We start from the raw sequence: 21453 nt of genomic DNA, 5'->3' as shown, positions 1-21453 counted from the left end.
TTTACTCAATGCAGGGCAGCAAGCAAAGTTGCTATATTGCATTGCATGAATGCGTTACAGCAGAAATGCACCATATCTACTTAATTTCTGCTGTTTCCTAGTGCTAGCGCGACGTGTACTGCCTAGCGGAAACGCAGGCACCATAATGTCAATGTAAGAAAATAAAGCTTTTTGCAGGTTCCCCCCCCACACACACTTTTTGCCCCCATTTGGACTACTGGATGCTGGTTTTCAACTCTGACAATGCATCGAAGCCTGCTAACCAGGCCTCAACCCTCAAACAACGTAACAAAACCCTCAAACAATGGTACAACTAACCCTTTTTCTATTGAGATACATATAAGAAAGGCAAGAACAACAGGAGCAACTGGTCCTGACCAAATTCCAATCAAGGTCCTCCAGTCTAACCCCAATGAATGGAGCAAGATGCTATCCCCCCTCTTTAACTACATTTTTAAAACTGGGGAAATCCCCAAATCTTGGAAAGGGAGCATCATGATACCTATACATAAAAAGGGATCAAGGCTGCAACCTGGTAATTACAGACAGATAGCCCTTCTGGACGCTACAGGAAAGATCTTTACGGCAGCGGTATTAAATCATCTTAAAATGCCTCAATGTCTTCAGCAAGTATCCAATTTTCCACCAAAAATAGCCTTCCACAATATACATACTATGTTATATGCAGATGATATAATTATATTAAATCTTGGAAAGGGAGCATCATGATACCTATACATAAAAGGAGGAGCGGGGCAAGATGGCCGCTGCAACGTTGTGCTGAGAGGTCGCATCTTTTCCCTCTCCCGCAAAGAATGGATGTACCGAGATAAATGCTGTGCTACTTGTGAGAACTGCCTCTGATGGAGATCGGATGTTGGTGGCTTAAAGGAATATCCAGAACCCTGCATCTCAAGAAGCAAGCGCTTCGGATCGGACAGGCTTGGGTCCGAGTAAAGGAAGAAATACTGAGAGTCTTAGCCGGGCATCTCATGGCTCCTAAATTGCCAGTCCGTGCTGTTAACCAAGAGAAGGCGAGCAAGAGGGGTAAAAAGATGCTCGACCCCCCAGCAGCAGTAAAGACAGGGACGGCTACTAGTTTGAAAGCAGATACTCCGGCAGGGAAGAATACTGGCGCGATTAAAAAAGTATTTCCCCCCCTCCGCCGGAGAAAATAAAGAAAGGAGACATGCGGAAACAGAGTTTGATCTCCAAAAATAACAGTACAGTGGAGGTCCGCAACGCGAATAAAGGCAATCCAGTGAGAGGAGACGAGCACAAGGTGCGTGAAACGGGAATGCGGCACCCTACCATGACGGAGATTTTGACAGCAAAGTTCCCCGAAACAACAGAGATGCTGGATTCCCTCCGCGAAGAAGACGCTGTCACTCCGGCCTCAGGAAACATCCTCGAGGACGTAATTGACGGCGAAGGTTCTGAGAGTTTGGCTGCTAGGCAACGAGCTGAGCCGGCGCCGAAAGTGAGTCAGAACACTGCAGTAGCGCAGGCTGGCGGAACAAACGCTGGAGTAGTGCAACCGCAAACGCTAGACAAAAACGGAGGTAAAGGGGAGAGCGGAGGGAATATGGATAATGGTATGGGGAATATGGGAAGCACAACTGCTGATATGCTTGGAGCCCTAATGCTTGTGGAAGAAGAGATAAATGCCTCCAAGAAAACGACTGGCTCCTAGGGCAGCAGGGATAGCTTAGTAAATCAGAATCTCCTAGGGGAATTAAACAATAGCAAACACCCCCGGGGGGGGGGGACTGTACCTCTCTAGAAGGGGAAGGGGAATTCTATTCAGTAAATGAAGATTCGGAGTCAGCACTATCATCAGAGTCTAACACAGAGGAGGATGATGATCAGGAAGGTACTGAGTCAGGCATTAGTACATCGGGGAAAGAGTCCACTTTGAAGAAAAGACATGCTAAACTAGAGAAACGTCTCTTATGGGATTACTCAGTGACCTCACAAGTATATCAGGAGGAAGATGAACCTGGTAACATGGCGGAGGGAGCAACAGCTGGCACTATCCCTTCCCAAAGAGACCCTTTTCACGCTCTGTTCGTGACTCTTAAGCAGATGCAAAGTGAAGCAAGGGCAGAGAGCCGCAGAGCGAGACAGGCATCAAAGAAAATCCAGAACAGCCTAAGGAAGGTCAATAAACTATATGATGAACTGGTGGATCGGGTAACAGAGGTTGAGGAGCGCACAGGCAAGCTGGAAGATGATGTTGGGAGATGGCAGTCATTTAAGACAGAGCAGGAAAAAATGGCGGAGGATATGCGCTGGAAGATGGAGGACTTTGAAAATAGACAGAGGAGGAATAATGTCCGTTTGCTGGGTGTGGCGGAAGGGTCAGAAGGGCAGGACGTTAGGCAATTTGTGATAAATCTGTTGAAGGGGGCCTTTCCAGAATCCCAGTGGCAATGGGAAACAGAAATACAGAGGGCGCACAGGTTCCCATTCACAGTAAAGAAAGCCGGGGCTACAGGAGGAGCAGGAAGGGACGGCCAGAAAAACCACCCCAGGGCAATATTAATATATATTGGGAACTTCCTGCTCAGAGAGGAGATTTTGAGTAAAGCAAGGCCGGAGAGTAGGAGGTCCTTTGAAGGCAACACCTTTTTTGCCAGGCCTGACTTTTGTCATTTTACTGTAGAGAGGAGGTGGAAGCTAAGGCAGATGATCGCTCCCTTTCAAGCCCTTGGCATGGAAGCATATCTACTGTACCCAGCCAGACTTAAAGTAATTGTGAGGGGGAAAACTTGGATGTTCACCTCTGAGATCAAAGCTGAGCTTTTTCTGGAAGAAATGAGGAAGCAGAAGGGGGGTTAAGAGATATGGGTACTTACAAATGAATATTGATAAGAGAGAATGGGACTAAGGGGAGTACAGCAAAGTAATTGAACTAAGCGGGGGAGGGATGCGGCTTGCACAACCTAAGGCGGGCACACATAGGTCAGTTGACCTATTTGCCTGTAAAGGAGAGGGGGTGGGGTGGGCAGAGCAGGGGAGGAGAGGGAGGGGGTGGCTGGGGGGGGGGTGGAACAGCAACATTTTTTTAAGATCTGGCACATTGTTACGTACTTAGGAAATATTGGATGTACACAAACTGGTTTGATGATGGCAAATAATGTTTATCTTCTTTGGCATTTACCAAAGTTAGTACAATGGCATGTAGGATAGCATCAATTAATGTATGTGGTCTAAATGAGCCGAATAAGAGGATGAGAGTTGCAGCGTATTTAAGAACTATGCGATTGGATCTGATATGCCTACAAGAGACCCATATAGAATTAAGTAGGACATATCTTTTGGAGCAACTAGGGTTCAAGGTGTTGGCAAGTTCTAAACAGGAAACCAGGACCAGAGGGGTAGCAATTTTGGGTAGACAAAGGGATGTGGTAGTAGGGAAGAAGAAGGAAGATAAATGGGGTAGATGGGCTATTTTAGAAATATGTTTTAGGGGGCAGAAATTAACACTTGTTACAATTTATGGATCTACAGAGGATGACCCAGATGCATTTCAGTTCCTTGACACGGAGTTAGCCCAGTGGCCTGAACCCATAGTATGCTGCGGAGATTTTAACATTCATGACCTAGAGAGCTCATTTACACGATTCCTCTTCCTACCGGGGTAGGAAGAGGAAAGTATTTAGGGCTTTAGCGGACATGGTCACACACAATGCCCTGGTTGATCCTTGGGTAAAGTTACATCCCCATCTTGATGGAAGTACCTTCTTCTCCGCCCCACACAAAGTAATGGTCAGGCTTGATTACTTTTTGATAACTAACTGCTTATTACCTGGGTCACAAGTGGAGAAGCTACCTAGGGTAATTTCAGACCACAGTCCGGTGATTCTTACTATTAAAATTAATCAAACACCAAGAACACCCTCACAGTGGACTTTCGAGAGAGGTCTATTAAAGAATTCTGTATATAGGGAGCATATGACAGCCTGGATCAAATGGTTTTGGGATATCAACAGGGGAACAGCAGCCCCAGGAGTGGTCTGGGACACTTTTAAAGCGGGAATAAGGGGAGAAACACTTAGCTTCGTTTTGGGAAGACAAAAGAGAGAAAGGGATAAGAGAGAGGAGGTAGGACGGAGATTATTAAGGGAGGAAGAAAATCTAAGTAGGGCTATAACACAAAATCTACCCTTAGAGGAATATCTGCTCAAAATCATAGCTCTAAAAGCTGAAGCGGTGGAAGGGTTCACTAGGCAGGCTGCAGATAATTTCCTGACAAAAAAGGAAAAGACGTATGAACTCAGTGAGAAGGTGGGGCGCGTGCTGGCAATTAGGACTAGGCAGAGAGCGGCTGAAGCGGGAATAAAAGATGTCAGGGATGTGCAGGGGAACAAGGTTATGGAGTCTAACTTAATAAGAGAAGTGTTTAGAAAGTTCTATGTAGATTTATACACTCCAGAAGACCCATCGAAGTTAGTGGAGATTGATAAATATTTGAGTGATATCTCTCCACCGATAATGTCCGAAGAAGATAGGGAAATTTTAGATGGACCACTACAGTTAGAAGAATTTGAGGAAGCTCTTGGTAGTTTACCATCAGGTAAAGCGGCAGGGCCAGACCAAATTCCGCTCGAATTTTATCAAGTATTTAAAAACGTATTCCTGGCAGATATGTTCTTGATAATGCAACAAGCACAACTAGGGGAATCCAGCCCGGAGTCATGGGGAGGGGCTGATATAATAGTAATTTTGAAAAAAGGGAAGTCACCAGAAATACCAGGGTCATATAGACCAATTACATTAATGAACTCCGATATTAAAATATACTCCAAAATCTTAGCGAAAAGGCTGGCTGGGATCATCGAGCAGCTGGTAACCCCCATACAGCATGGATTTATACCTGGAAAAGGGACAACGCAACATGTAAGGACTGTTGTTACTATGTTTGACTCAGCAGATATCCTAGGGGACCCTGTCGCAGCACTCTTCCTAGACGCTGAGAAGGAATTCGACAGGGTCTCCTGGGACTATCTCTGGCAGGTTATGAGGTGGTGCGGGATGGGGGAATCTTTTATAAAAGCTATACGGGTATTATATAACACCCCAACAGCAAGAATAAGAGTGAATGGAGGGCTCTCTGATACTGTAAAAATTGCTAGGGGGACCAGACAGGGATGTCCCTCCTCTCCCCTACTTTTTGCGCTATATCTCGAACCGCTACTGCGAAGGCTTGAAGCTAATCAAGAGATCCCACCAATGAGGATAAATAGTTGTACGGTGAAGACCTTAGCCTACGCAGACGATGTAGCAATTCTAACCCCCAACCCCACCTTAGCTATAAAAGAGGTGGAGATAGAGGCCCAGGTGTTTGGACAGATATCAGGGTATAGCCTAAATAGACTAAAAACGCAGATTATTAAAAATAGATACACTATATGTAATGATGACAGGGTGGTTAACTCAGCAGTATACTTAGGGGTGTTATTAACAGCGAACCTGGACAAGATAGTAGAGTTGAATTTGGCCCCTCTGATTGACAAAGTTAAAAAAGATTTCGAGAGGATGAACAACTTACATCTTTCTCTTATGGGATGTACGAATGTGATTAAAATGTTAATTTTGCCCAAATTTTTATATTTCTTTCGCTCTATCCCTTTAGTCTTTGAGGTTAGGTGGTTTAATTTGTTAGAGAGAGTTATCAACAGATTTATTTGGGCACATGGGAAAACCAGATGGGCCTACAGGTATATGACTCTCCCAAGAGAAAGAGGGGGATGGGGGGCCCCTGATTTTAGGTTGTACCAAATGGCTGCAGCATTACAGTACATGCAGGGGCTAATTGGGGGTGGAGGACGCGACACTGGGGTTACGACCATGTCCACGGAAGTTTATTCTATAGTATTGGGGGCAGAGGCAGAAAATAACTTTTTGAACAGAGTCGAGTTTGGATACCATAAAAGGACTAGATTCAAGACTGTAGTGGCAGCATGCAGGACTTGGAATGCATTCTTTAAAAAAATGGGATTGGGAAGATATAATAGATATGTAAGGCTTTACAAGAATAAATCCTTCCCTGCAGAAGTATTTGCTGATCCGACAATGTTGGGTTTGACTCAAAAAGGGATAGTACAGATTGGGGATCTAATGGATGTGGAGGGGATAGTCCAGTTTGCAGACCTTACCCTCAAGTATGGGATTGAGAGGAAGGACTTCTTCAAATACTTACAAGTAAGGAGCTTCCTTTGTCGTAAGCAAGGTGGCAGTGTGGGGTTTAACAGTAATGAAGTACTGGTGAAAATAAAAATAGGAGGGGACTGCACAATTAGATCTTTTTATGCATGCTTAGCAAAAGGAAATATAGATGACTTAGAGAAAGTTAGTGGCAAGTGGGTTGAAAAATTGGGTGGGGAGTCTGGAAGCTTTCAAGAATCCTTGGACATGGGATGTAATATTTTGTGTTCGGGTCCCCTGCAATCGCAGCACTACAAGACTCTATTTTCATTGTATTATACCCCAGCTAGAATAGCTAAGTGGGGAGGCTCCACTGGCACCACCTGTCCACGTTGTAATGCAGGGGATGCAGATATTATTCATATGTTTGCTACCTGCCCTCAGCTCTATACCTTGATTAAAAATGTAGAAGATTTTCTTGGCAATACACTTGGTATACGAATAAAATTGACACCTATGATGATATTGTTTGGGAGAGATAATCAGGATGGATCTGACCATAAGGAATTTATGTTTATGGCTACCGCAGTTCTGAGACTGACAATAGCAAGAGTATGGTTAGATAAGATACCCCCGGGAATGCAAATATGGCTGGCAAATTTACTAGCTAGCTACAATCTTGAGAAAGCAATATATGCACGTAAGGGGAAAAGGGGAAGAAGGCTTGGGCTGAAAATTTGGGAACCAATAGCCAAATGGAAAGAGAGGATGGCACTACAAGATAATGTAACATAATAGGAAATATAGATTCTTACTATGCTTTATGGTATGTTTATATTGTTTAAATTTCAAACCAGAGGAATGTAAAATCATGGATGTGAAAAAATTAGAAGGAAAAATGTTAAAATGTAAATTGTAAAATGTACAAATGTATGATGTGCAATACAATGTGTATATTAAGAAAAAGTGGGGGGGGGAAATAAAATATATAAAAAATAAAATAAAAAAAAAGATACCTATACATACAGCTCTGGGCTGCTCAAGTGCGGCCCAGGTGGGTGCCCGGAGCGTACTTTGTATGATGTGCTAATTTGGAGATCCTGCTGATGTAGGGAACAAGAGCAGTAGCAGGGGACTCCTGGAGGCCACAAACCGCGGGTGATTGTTGCTATGCAGTAAGCGCTGCAAACTCTCGGTCGATTGTAGTGCCCTGCGACACACATTGAGGCCAGTGCACGGCTCTGGGGAACCACAAAGTGTGTGAGACACCACTCCATAATCCTCACCGCATCGACAGTAGCGAGGGACAAGAATTACTTTTATGCTCCACTATACGTGCGGACATTGGCAATCAGAGCACCACAATACACCCAGGATCTATGGGGTTGCGCATGGGTGGGAACACCACAACAGTACGGGCGAGATAATGTACGAGATCTACAGTGAGCCGGTGCTGGAACAGTGAGGACAAGGCGGGAGGGATTTTGACATTGGCTGCAATTGAGTTGGAGACAACATTCGAGTGATATTGAGGTGCAGGCCTAGACATACCCTGGCTGCATTTATCAGCCCACGGGAAGGTGGCCCACAGTCCTCCCTCATCTGCACAGAATGGAGATGCCCCTGGTAGCACTGCCCGTGCCAGCCTTATAGACTACCAAGGGGCTGTATACAGTAGACACAGCTCTGGTAGGAGTGGTGTGGGGAACCCCTCTCCCGCCCCTGCAACGCAATTGCGCGGCTAGTCTGGGCCTCCCTGCGCACTGATAGTGAGAGCGCCAAACTGCACTGCATCGTGCTCATGTCTACAAGTTCCCTCCCTATCCGAGAAGGACGGGAGAAACGACCATCATCAATTACCGCGAGTCCCTACAAGAGACCCACGATGGGTAAGCAAGATAACAAGCAACCTAAGCTGACATTTGAAGCCGCTAGCAACAAAAAAGGATTGCGTAGTGTACCGGACGAGGCGGGCTCCCAGAGCCCATCAACAACTGGGACGAGTAATGGTTCCTCCACGTCAGACATACAGCAGATGATGCGGGAGATGAGGCAGGGGTTTGCCATGATAGTGGATAAAGTCGACCGGATATCATCTAGAATGGACGCCATTGCACAGAAAATAGATGTCCAAGAGGAGCGCATCACGGAAACCGAGCGACGCATATCAGTTAATGATGATACAACTGCCTCTCATACCACGCAACTCGCGAGAATGGACAACGTCCTCAGGATTATTGCTGCGAAGAATGAGGAGTTGGAAGCCGCAGCCGAAGAAACAACATTCGCGTGGTAGGTGTGCCAGAATCCATTATCACGGGCGCATGGAGGACTACGTGGAGAGGATACTGCTTGCTGCTGTTGGAACTGAAGCGTTTTCCAAACAATTCATTGTTGAAAGGGCGCACTGCTCACTTGGTCTGTGGCCTAAACCTGGAGCCCCGCCAAGGCCCATCATTGCAAGGCTCCTCAACTATCGTGACCGCGACACTGCGTTGCGGGCGGCTCGCACCAACCAAAAGCTCACATGTGATGGAGTTAGCTTATTCATTTACCCTGACTTCACCCCTGTGGTGCAGGAACAGCGCCGTAAATTCCTGGATGTTAAGAAAAAACTCCGTGCACTCCAGATTGACTATGCGCTGCTGTATCCAGCGAAGCTGAGAGTAACTCACCAAGCTAAGCAACACTTCTTCACGAACATACAGCAAGTGGACGATTTTTTGAGAACTTTGCGACGGGCGAGAACTGGCCATAGAAACAACGGCGAGGAAGAGCGAGACGACAAACAATCCCTGCATGAAGATATGTGATCCGTTGGCTTTACTGTTGCAGCGAGACGCTGATCTATAGACATCACTCTAGAGGCCTCACGAGGTCGTCGATCAGGATCGACCTCCGCTGCTGTACGAGAATCCCATGGACGGGTATTGGACTGTTGGTGGTAATGTATTCCAGGCACCACCCCCTTCCCCTTGATTGTGTCCGATTGTGGCTGTACAGGACGAAGGGCACGGTGAGGGGGGTGGATTTGTGCATACCCTGGATGACCCCCATAAGGTATACCCTATTGGACATGTTGACTACATTTCAAATGTTGGTTTGTTTGGCTGTTGTAGAGGGTGGAGGGAGGGATGGGGATTCTGGCAAGTTGGGGATGCTTCAGTGGGAGGGGGGTGGGAAGGTGACCTTTTTACACGATTTGTTGAGCTACGATGTCAGAAGTGTTATAGGTGCTTCTATGATGAACCCACGTAGCTGTAACCGGTTATGTACTGAAATGTTAATTTCCGTGTAAACGGGAAGAGAAGACCTAATACTTGGGCCCTTATTATGATGTTCACTGTGGATGAGGGAGGGAAGGGAGTAGGTACAAAGGGGCCTGTCTAGGGCCGCATCACGACTGGAAAAAGTGACCTGCTGGGTGATACTTTCAATGGCCTGGAAGATATTGAGGCACTACTGTTTTTGGGTACTAACAAGTTGGGGATGTTTCAGTTAAGGAGGAATGAGGGGGGGGAGTTTAGAAATGTTATTACAGATTTGGGCGTAACAGATATCGAAGAGATGTTATGGTTAGATCCAACAGGATTGCATGAGAGGTATAGTCAAGAGATAGATCTCGCTGTGCATATAGTACACAATCACGTTCCATCACAATACTACACTGGCATGTACGGCTCTGCAGGGCTTGAATTGGTAGGTTGGCATATTAGCGAACTGGTGCACTATTCAGGTGCCCCTGACTACAGCTACTGGCTGCTGTGGTCCCTCCTAGCACACACTGTATAATCCCGAGAGAAATACCATGATCATGGAGGGTACTGATCTGAACATACTAACATGGAACGTGAGGGGCCTGGGTGACCCAAGGAAGAGGCGACACATTTTATCATATCTAGATTGCCACTCAAGAAACACATTTCAGAGCTCAACCTGTTTCCACCTTTGCTAGCAGGTGGGCGATGCACACTGCCTTTTCCTCGTACTCGACGTATGCTAGAGGTACAGCGATACTGGTAAAGAGAGGTACGCCCTTTGTTAGCGGGCACCAAGGTGGATGAACATGGGAGGTATTGTATAATGTGGGGTAGACTAGGACATATGGCGATTACGTTGGTGTGTTGTTACGGGCCTAATACAGATGATCCTCAGTTCTTTGAAGACTTATGGGCGACCATTGTGGGTACAGGCCTGCTGCACATTCTATGGGGGGGTGATTTTAATACTTTGCTAAACCCGACTAAGATCACACCCTGGCACTCATCATTACACTAGAGCTAGAACAACATTACTTGAGTCAATCAAAGATCACAATTTGATAGACACCTGGAGCTGTTTCCACATGGACGCGAAGGAAGGAACACACTTCACGGCGCAGGCACGTTCATGGGCGAGACTCGATTATATATTCATATCACCAGAGCTTTATGCAGCGCTTTTAAAGGCGCAACACCTCCACAGAACCTACTGTGACCATTCGCCTGTCAAAATCACACTACGGCCCCCCGCGACTGCCTGGCGTCTGCAACCTACGATGCTGCTAGATGCTACATTTCAGGAGGAATTGCGTGAACAATGCTTAGACTTCTTCAAGCGAAATAAGGATTCTGTGAAGGATGTGGAGACTATTTGGGACGCCTTCAAGGTGACGTTGAGGGGCATCTGTATGACCAAGGGGTCAGGAGTTTTAAAAGGTATATTGAGACGCCTGAAGCAATTAGAAGACAGACTCAAGACTCTTGAATCAGATTTGACTGTACGTCCTGCTGATGCTACCCTCTCAGGCATACGTGACACACTGAATGAATATACAGATGAGGCCGCTAGAGAATCCAAATTCAAAGGCAAATACTGGGTAGCTCGTCGATTTGGTGAAGGTGAGAGACCGGGGAATGCGCTAGCTGCAACTATAAGATTGAGGCGTCCCTCTAATATTATCTTGGAGCTTGAGGACCCGGTGGGTATGGTGTATAGGGATACCATGCAGATTCTTAACACATTTGTGGCACATTACAGCACGCTATATACATCCACCATAACTGGCAGTCTGTAGCTGCAGGATTACCTTGCCGATATATCCCTGGGATGGCTGAGTGACGCACAGAGAGCATTCCTGAATGCCCCATTTGAGCTTGATGATGTGCGAGAGGCTATTATGCACATGCAGTCGGGCAAGGCTGCGGGACTGGATGGGATCCCAATGGAATTTTATAAAACGTCCATTGACTTTATGGCTCCGGTATTGAGGGAGGTATACGAGGACGCCCTTGAGGTGGGTCACTTGCCCCCTGCGATGCGTACAGCTTTGATTACCTCCCTATTGAAGCCAGGTAAGCCAGCAAATAAATGTGACTCTTACAGACCACTCTCATTGCTTAATTGTGATGCAAAAATCCTGGCTAAACTAATTGCTACTCGTATCAGTCTCCTGCTCCCGAACCTGATTCTGCCCGACCAGTCAGGCTTTGTACCTGGCAGGGCGACGTTGCATAATTTGTGCACCTTCTTTACGGTCCTAAACACAGTGTCCGATGAACTTCCGATGGCAGCCATTTTCCTTGATGCCACCAAGGCGTTTGACACCTTGGAATGGGACTATGTGTTCCAAGTAATGGAGCGCATGGGTTTCCCAGCCCTATTCCTCTCATGGATCAGGCTACTATACGAAGACCCAGTGGCCAAGGTACTTATAAATGGCAGACTCTCCTCTGAGTTCCCAGTTACTAGGGGTACCAGGCAGGGATGCCCCTTGTCACCCCTGCTGTTTGCCATTGCTACAGAACCACTCGCAGCAAAATTGAGACAACATCACAATGACAAGGCGCTGAGATGTTTCCAATGACAAATACTTATATCTCTGTACACAGACGATATTACTTTATATGTGCGCGATCCCAGTACTAATTTAAAACCGGTTCTACGAGAGTTTATTCACTTTGGTAGACTCTCGGGAGTCCAGATCAATTGGGGCAAGTCCTGTATATTTCCTTTTACGGCCTCCACTGTGCAGTTTCCGCTGGATTACCCTATTGCTTTGTGTGACGGAGACTTTAAATATCTAGGTATCCAAATAGAAAAAGACAGGGATGAACTAATGAGGGCCAATTATGGAACGACAATGAACCGCATTACAGACAATGTGACCGGCTGGTGTGTAGGACATCCTTGATCAAAATGGTGATCCTACCACGATTACTATACTTATTTTTAAATATCCCTTATTACCCGGGCAGGTCCTTTTTTAAGCAACTTAGGACAGAGCTCATCAGACTAGTGTGGGGCGGGAAATCGCCTCGGCTCAAGTGGGATATTCTTATTAGACTGTTCAGCCAGGGAGGGTTTGGCGTGCCCGACTTTGAGCTCTATTATCAAGCTGCTCAGGCTCACTATGCCTTCTACTGGGTGAAGCAGCCTCGCTACATGCCTCAGCTGGCGGCGGAGCATTGGCTGGCTCACCCTATCCCAATTGAAGGTGCGCTCTATACTTTGGTTCCCGGCAGAGATAAGACGCACACGCCAGTGTCGAGCACGGTGACTGCTTGGACCCAATTAACTCGCAAGTTGGAGACTGACCTGAAGTACGCGCCACTTCTACCCCTCGTCTATCACCCAAGTATGCCCCTACTACAGGAGGCAGTATTTCGTAAACTGCTTCACAGAATAAATGTCAAGACATGGGGGGACTTGTATCATGCTGGAACATTCAGATCTATGGAACATCTCTGTGAAGGCATACAACTGTCTCCGCTTGATATCTTTCTCTACATTAGGCTCCGCCAAGGAACTAAAGCGCTTACACCCGACTTCCCAAAGGAGCCTCAGACCGTTGCGCCACTGCAGCGCATGCTCCAAGATGACACACCCAATAAACTAGTATCAACAATCTACAGATCGGTCCACTCGCTGATACCCGCCCCACAATTACCTGCTAGGACTAAATGGGATCAGGAGCTGGGAGAGCCCCTAACAGACAAACAATGGGAATTCTGCCTACAGCAGACGGACCGCATCTCCTCTAGTAGCAGATTCAGAATTGTTCATTATAAATTTTTACATAGACTGCATTACACTCCAGCTCGAATATATAGATTTCAACTTCGCACCTCGGACAACTGTGATAGATGTCATGCACCAGGGGCAGATTTTCTACACCTGGCATGGGAGTGTGATGCAGTGCAGAGGTATTGGAGTCAGGTGTTTACTGCATTGTCAAAAATGATTAACATGGAGGTTGAACTATCCCCTATACTGGCACTCTTGGGATACGTAGAACCTATACAAGCGGCACTCCGCAAATTTACCGCGCTTGCTCTTCTGGTTGCCAAGAGAAGAGTTGCGTGCAGATGGGGCAGGGGCAGGGCCCTGAAATTTAAGGGCTGGCTGCATGACCTAACCTACTGTCAGGAACAGATTAACACTTATTGCGATCTACTGCCGGTAGCCTCACGTCCCACGGATATTTGGGCACCATTGCAATGTTACTTGCGTAGAGAGGAAGACTTGGAGGGAGATGAGCTGACTTCTTAGATACACATCAAACTAGGCTCCTGGGATGTGGTTCTGGGTACATCTGAGGGCACCTCATTGTGAAAGAGAAGACGGGGGTGCTGAGGGAGAATAAAGTGGGCTGCTTAGGTTTAGAGGAGTGGTAGTAATGATATGTGCTCATGTATCCTACAGGTTCGCATACACAGCGATGTGAGACAGAACTGAAATACGTGCTACACCTCTGTAAACGATATTTTGCTAAAAGGATTGATACTCATATTTATGGTCAGGCATTATGGGCAAATGGAGATACATTGTAGATCTGCGATGGGTGAGATGCGGCCAACTAGTCCGTTAAGCTTTACCATCGAGCTATCTGCCGAGCCCGTGCGGCTTTTTATGCCACTGAATTCCGGAACAGTCCGAATCCGTCTAAAGCCATTTTTAAGGCTGTTAAAGATCTTACAGCGAAGCGGACTACCTCTACGACCGTGAGCTCCCTTTCCCATTGTGAATCCCTTGCATCTTACTTCTTGGGGAAGGTCCAAGCTATATATAGGACATTCCCCAGCATAGGGTTCACTGAGGAAAATATTAATGGGGTCCACCATCAGACTACACTGCTTGTTTTCCCCCCCCTCACCTTGGATGGTTTTGACAAACTTGCATTGCAAGTCAAATCTGGATCTCCATCCGATCCAGTAAGGCCTGCTCTCTTTCAAGACCAAGCTTTTATGGGACGTACAGCTGTATGTTCCCTTGTCAACCTTTCCTTGGAAACAGGGACTGTTCCATCTAAGTGGAAACAAGCTGTGGTGTCCCCGATTATTAAAAAGCCCACCCTGGACCCTTCCAAGCCCGAAAGCTACCGCCCCATTTCGCTGTTACCCTGGCCAGCCAAGATCACGGAGGCCCACGTCAATCTGGCCCTGTCTGAACATCTGACTCGGACCAAGGCCCTCGACCCCACACAAAACGGATTCCGTGCTGGGCACAGTACGGAAACTGCGTTACTTGTGATGGTGGAACATCTCCGGGCAAAGTTGGATGCTGGTCAAACGGCGGCGCTTATTTTGTTAGATCTTAGCGCCGCCTTTGATACGGTAGATCACAGCATCCTCCTACGCCGGCTCGAGGAGACTGGCATTGGCGGTCAGGTGCTGCAATGGTTCCGCTCCTTTTTAGATGACCGCTCCTTCTGTGTTGCCATCCCTCCCTTCAAGTCCAACTACCAGCCACTGGCCATGGGGGTTCCGCAAGGGTCCTCGCTGAGTCCCACGTTATTCAATCTTTACGTGAGACCGCTGGCTGATGTCGCTAGGCAGTGGGGCCTTACCTTGGTCTCATATGCCGACGACACTCAGCTGGCGGTTACTCTCAGCGGGGATGCGGAGATTGAGGCCCCTAGGTTTCAGTCGGGACTGAAGGCGGTGGCTAGTTGGCTGACAGGCAATTGCCTCCAGCTAAACGCCACTAAAACAGAGGTGATGGTCGTCGGGAAGGGAGTGGAGCTGTGGGGTGACCACTGGTGGCCCTCAGAGCTGGGACCTACTCCGATCCCGGTATCGGAAGTGAAAAATCTGGGGGTATGGCTGGATGCGGGCCTCTCTTTTGTAGGCCATACTAAAAGAACCGCGGCTTGTTGTTTCGGTCTCCTGAGAGGCTTGAGACCTGTTCTCAAGTTCTTTGACGCCCCGACCAGGCAGTTGGTGATCCAGGCTACTATCATCTCCCGCCTGGATTACGCCAGCTCTCTCCTGGCTGGGGCCAACCAGGCCGAATTAACCCGCTTACAACGGGTTCAGAATGCTGCGGCAAGGGCGATTGTGGGCTTGCCCAGATTCTGCTCAGTGACAGGTGTCCTTCGCTCCCTACACTGGCTTCCGGTTAGGAAGCGCATCCTCTTCAAGGTTTTGTGCTTTGCTTTTAAAATCTTGAGAGGTACAGGCCCGGAAATCCTGTCGAGCTGTCTGTCTTTTTATGTCCCTGCCCGTAGCCTTCGCTCTCAGGGTCTGGCCCTTGCGGTGGTTCCCAGATTCAGGCTTAGCCGTATGGGAGGCCGCTCGTTTAAGGTAATGGCTGCGTCAGCATGGAACTCCTTGCCTGTTGAAATCCGCTTGCTGGAGGACCTTCTGACCTTTCGGAGGGCTATAAAAACCTTCCTGTTTTAGTTGTCCCTTAGTTTTGTTCTTAGCCTGGTGTTGTGTTACGTGCTACCTTGCCTCTGCGCCAGGACGCTCCTTGGCTGGAGTATCTGTGCGCACAATAAATAATCGTAACATAACATAACATATGATGCCACTGCAATGATATAATAAGACTGATTGAATTCACATGTCCTGCCTCTGTACATGCAATGATTGTTTTTGTATATGACCTGCAATGTGTACTCGAAAATGCACTTTTTGTTCGATGTACTGTCGCTTAAAAACTGAAAAAAAAGCTTTAAAAAAAAGAAGCCTTCATGCACTGCATAACTACACGGAGGAAAATTACCTAATACCTAACCTCACAAAAACAAAAATAGTTTCATTCTCAGGAAGGAAAAATAGCAGGGAATTCAGCTGGACTCTAGGGGGAAAAAAGGTGGAAGAGGTAAACAAATATACCTATTTAGGCAGAATTTCTACTAAGTCTCTTCAAAATCGGTCACACACTCTGAATCTGACCCGGAAATCTGATGTACATACGGGAGCTCTTTCAAGGTTATATGCAGCATCAGGACAAAGGCATTTCTCTTCTTTGCTCATGGTATATAGCGTCAAGATCCCACCAGTACTGTCATATGCTCTGGAATGTATACCAATAAACCAATGGAAATTCTTGGATTTAAAAGAAGGAAAAATCCTACGGAAGTTAATGAAGGTGTCTCAGGCTGTACCAGTACAAGCTCTCCGCCTTGAGGTTTCTCTAACCAGTTCGTATTCCCGAGGAATCGCCAATATCATCAGGTGGGTGTATAATCTCCTTCACGCGGAAGAAGGAACGCTTCGATCTCTGCTCAAAAAAGAAACATTTGACTGTGACTCCTTCCAACATGTATTCTGAAAAAAATGCGTTAGCTGCTTTTAAGTTATCAGAGACTAATATCAACCTGTTACTAGTTTGGACACCGGCCCAGTTGAAACTCTTTTTAACCCCTTCCATGCTCATGACAAGGTCAGCTCGTCATGAGGCACAGTGGAGCTGTGCTTATGACGAGCTGACCTTGTCATGAAACTATAGTATTCAAGCATTTTCAGCACAGGAGGGGAAAACCCCTATGTGTTAAAGCACTTCACTCCAAGACTTAGTTTCGACCTCGACTTTCTGTATTGCTCTAAACTGTCTTTATATAAGAATCTCACTGAAACTGTAGTTTTCAAGAAACCTCAGCAATATCTCACTTTTAATCTAAATCATGGGGTCAGGAGATCGATTGTACTGCTTCGATTTGGGATACTCTCTGTAAAAACCGTAACATCTAAATGGCACATAAAAGAAAGCTCTATGTGCAATTTGTGTGAAGGCGGGGAGCAGGATTTGAAGCACTTGATATTTATTTGCCCAAATTCGAAAATGGTAATAGCAAGAAAGAGGCTTTTACAACCAGTTTATACCACATGTAGAATTGACTCAGCAAAGGAATTGATTATTTTATGTAAAGCTCCGCCTAATGAATTTGTTTGTTACAATTTTTATAAATTTATAAAATCATTTTTAACTTTGTATTACAACGACAATTTTAAAAAAATTGTGTAAATAATGGATTAATATGCTTGAAATATTTGTGGTTCTCAGTAGAGTACCAAATCAAATAAATAAACTTGAAACTTGAAACTTGAACCAGGCCTCAGTGCCAGTGCTCTCTCCTTAAAATGTTCATGTTTGAATTGGAAATCCCTAGGGACAAGGAATGTATACCCTTATAAATCCCTAGTATATGGTACCAGTGATACCCAGGGCATGGGTGGTAAAGGGGTTCCAGGGCCTGCAGCACTGATTGTGCCACCTTATGTCCCCCAATTAAACTATTGACAGCAGGCCTGCCATTGCAGATGGCAGGATCTGTGCAAAGTGCTTGAACTCAACTTTACCCACTCCATGCGTGCAAAGTCAATGCACTATCTCTGATATATGTAAGTCATCCCTAAGGCAGGCCTCCTCAAGCCCAGGAGGCAGGGTGCTTTATATTAAAGGTGTGGACATCTAAGTGCAAGCTTCTATGACCCTATAGGGCCCTTTACCATTAAAGGAGACTATCAGTGATAGACTATCCATAGGATAACATGGGGTGGTACCCAGGCAAACCCAAGGTTGGCAGCCCCATTATGGTACTGCCTAAATATGTCATGTTTGGCATCAAACAAAATGCCTTCTCATTCTTTACATGAATCTCATGATGAGGGCAATGTGGCATGCACCCAGTTGACTACCTTCGAAGTTGTCCACTTGGTTGCCCCAGCTTCTCTGTGCTCTGGGTGCCAAGTCCGAGCTTCTTGTATTTGCTGCTGTAAGACAGGATTCTAACCTCCTGCCAGGCAGTGTGCTCGCCCCTAGGAATCAGGAACAAAGACTTGGGCAGGAAGGAGGTCACATCTACCTCCTCACAATCAAGCTAGTGAAGTGGCACATCAAGATGGTGAGCTTCAAACGCTACATTGCCTCTAATATGCATCAGAGCTGACTCCCAGAGGAGGAAACAGACCTTCCACTGTCCCAGGCAAATTGCACCCAGACTGGCAGGAAATTCATTAGTCAAGGAGGTGTACTCGTCCCAGAAGGCTAGCCACACCTCCAAGGTGGGCAGCTTGGATTATACACAAACAATAGATTTCTTCCATCTTTAGAAGTGGCAGAATAAAGGGTTCTGGGTAGAAAAGGTGGCTCACACCCCCAGATGTGGTCTCCTCAGGGACGGATTATCTGTAAGGAACAGCAGCCCATTGGCTACTTGATCCCACACCCCTAACTCGCCATAATCTAGGATTTAAGGAGCACCTTGCACATTTCTTCGTGTTAGCAATTGAGGTTTCTGGTTGGCAGGATATACACCTTGTCCAATCAGAAGCCATAATTCAAGACAGGGTAAGTCAGAAAGACAACCTGAATTAAACTGTGCTCACCCTCTGGTAGCTTGTCATGGAGCAATCAGGCTTAACTTAAAAGGCAATGTGTAAATTATTTGGGCACACTTTAATAACAGTAAAACAGAGAAAGCACCTCAACCACCCAACTCAACCTGCAAGTGACTGATTGACACTAGTGCTTGCTCCGGTTGACTGCAGTGATAAAGTTTAACTGTAGTATTCTGAGCCGGTTTCATATTGCTTCAACAATCTATAACTCCAGTCAAATAAATGCAATCCCATTCATGTTGTTGTCCACATTAAGATAAAAATATGCTCTATTTTTATAAATTAGTTTTGCAGTTCTCTAGAGTCTTGTCAATTACTTATAGTCCATGTTGGTACATGTTCCTCTAGTAAAGCGTGACTGTTCTTTGCCACAATACCAGGATCGAGCTAAGGATTTATTATTGTGAATCCAAGGACCAACTATGAGGTATCATAATAGTATTACATATTAACCCCAGACCAATACTACACTTTCCAATAGCCATGATGCAAGAGTGGCTGCATTACAGGCAGGATTCTTTTTGCGCAGAAAAGGAGACCTTTCAGCACAAAAACAATCCTCAGAGGCTTAGTACTCTTTTTATGTGTGTTAGAGAATGCACATGCTCCTCCCATTTAACACCTCCTTAATGTAAAGTAAGGCAAAGTAGTGCTTTGCGCTGCCTTGCATTACTTTATGATGGAAATTGAGGTTTCTAGTTGTCACAGTATACACCCTGTCCAAGCAGGAGCCACAATTCGTTTCAGGGTAAGTCAGATACACAACCTAAATAAACCTGTGTTTACCCTCTGGTAGCTTGGCACAGAGAAGTCAGGCTTAAATTAAGAGACAATGTGTAAAGTATTTGTGGACACTTTAATTACAATAGCACAGTGAAAATACCCCCAAAAGACTCCACACCAGTTTGGAAAACTATAGAATATTTGTCGAGTAAAACAAAAAAAATCAAATCAGTTTAAGTTGTGATATGAACTTTAATAGATTCAATACAAAACAGTGCTTAAAAGTCAATGGCACTAAAATGTTACTTGAGGTCACACTAAACCGGGGTAAATCCAAAGTTCCAGGCTGACTGCGATGAACGGCAGGCTGGCTACAGAACTCATTCGGGCCCCCTGAAAAAGTACCATTGTATGGCGCAAGCATTGGAGACTTGATGCGTCATTTGCAATTCATGCAGTTGGGTGAATGCATCGAAGTCAAAGATTGCAGTGGTATCTTTCGAATCGGCGATGCATCATTATCGAGTCTTGCAGTCGGGACCTCGGATTGGTGCTGCATCATTGTCAAACCTTGCAATCAGGTCTGTGCATCATTTTTGAGCCATGCAGGATGTCCTCAGATCAGCACTGCATCAGAGGACACTACATCGGTTACAGTTTATGCAGTGGTGACGATGCATTAAGTTATGCAGAAGCAGCTGCATAACCCACTTCTGAGGTCCAGGACTGAAGGAGAACACATCAAGTAAGGGTCGGACTCACAGATGGCAGAGACCAGCAGCATCAGTAGAGTTCCAAGAAGACTTTTGTGACCCTGAGGCTTCATAGAACAGGAGGCAAGCCAATAAGCCCTTGGAGAAACGTGGGTTCAAGGATGTAGATGGCAGGTCCAGTCCCTCTCTTACCCAGGCAAAAAGCAGCAGGCCAACTCAGCAGAGCAGGTAGCAAAGTGCAGTTCCTCCTACAGCTCGGCAGGCAGCAGACCAACACAGCAGTGCAGTTTGCAAAGTTGCAGTCCCTCCTACAACACAGCACCTCTTCTTCCAGGCAGAATGTTCTTGGTACCAGCAAAGTTCTGATTTGGTGGAGTCAGGGGTCCAGTATTCATATGTAAATGTGCCTTTGAAGTGGGATTGACATCAAAGAGGGCTTTGAAAATCACAAGGTCCATGCCTTTCCTGCCTTGATTAAAGACTCACTACAGGGGGGAAGCAGTTCTTTGTGTGCGGACAGGCACAGCTCTAAGGTGCAAGTGTCAGCTCCCCCCTCTCAATCTTCATCAGAAAGGCCCATCAGCCTGGTGATGGGTCATCAGGATGCAAATGTCACACCCCTTCTCCCTTTGTGTGACTGGCTAGAGGGAATGCACAAAGCCTAGCTGTAACCTAACATAGATGTATATTCAGAGACAGGCAGAGGCACAGGATCATTAAAGTAAGAAAATAGTGAGGTAAACATGATTAGTTTCACCTGAGGAAAAAAAAGGAGGATTGTGAAAAACAAGCTTGGTAAGCGTAAGAGTTTAGTAGCTTGGTGAGAATCAAAGTGGATGGTAGCATCGCTGGTTGCATCACTGACAGACAAAGTTTAAAACACAGCAGCTTTAACATAATATCCTGTTTAAACAATGCAAGTTTATTGTTTCATTTTTAGTAATGTTATGGATAATTTTTTTCAGATTTTGGTGTTTTTTGAGCATTGGCGTTGCAAGTTATTTGTAAATGAAACAGAAATACACATGCATCAGTCATGGAGCAACATTGGCAATTTTTATAGTTAGTCATTTAATATTTTTTTGATTTGTAGGTGCACTGCTTTAATATAGAATGAATGGCACGGTGCAATTGTGCACAGTGCAGTTAGGTGGTGTTTTTTAATACATTATTATTACAATGTAGCATGTCTCACATAATCAAAGTTCCTATTTATGTTTATGGTCACAAGATTATCTGCAATTACTGATAGGTTTCCT

The sequence above is a fragment of the Lissotriton vulgaris genome, chromosome 6 (genome assembly GCF_964263255.1).
Source record: "Lissotriton vulgaris chromosome 6, aLisVul1.2, whole genome shotgun sequence".
NCBI classification, from domain to species: Eukaryota; Metazoa; Chordata; class Amphibia; order Caudata; family Salamandridae; genus Lissotriton; species Lissotriton vulgaris.
The sequence above is the reverse complement of the archived record's forward strand: the minus strand, read 5'-3'. Positions refer to the sequence as shown.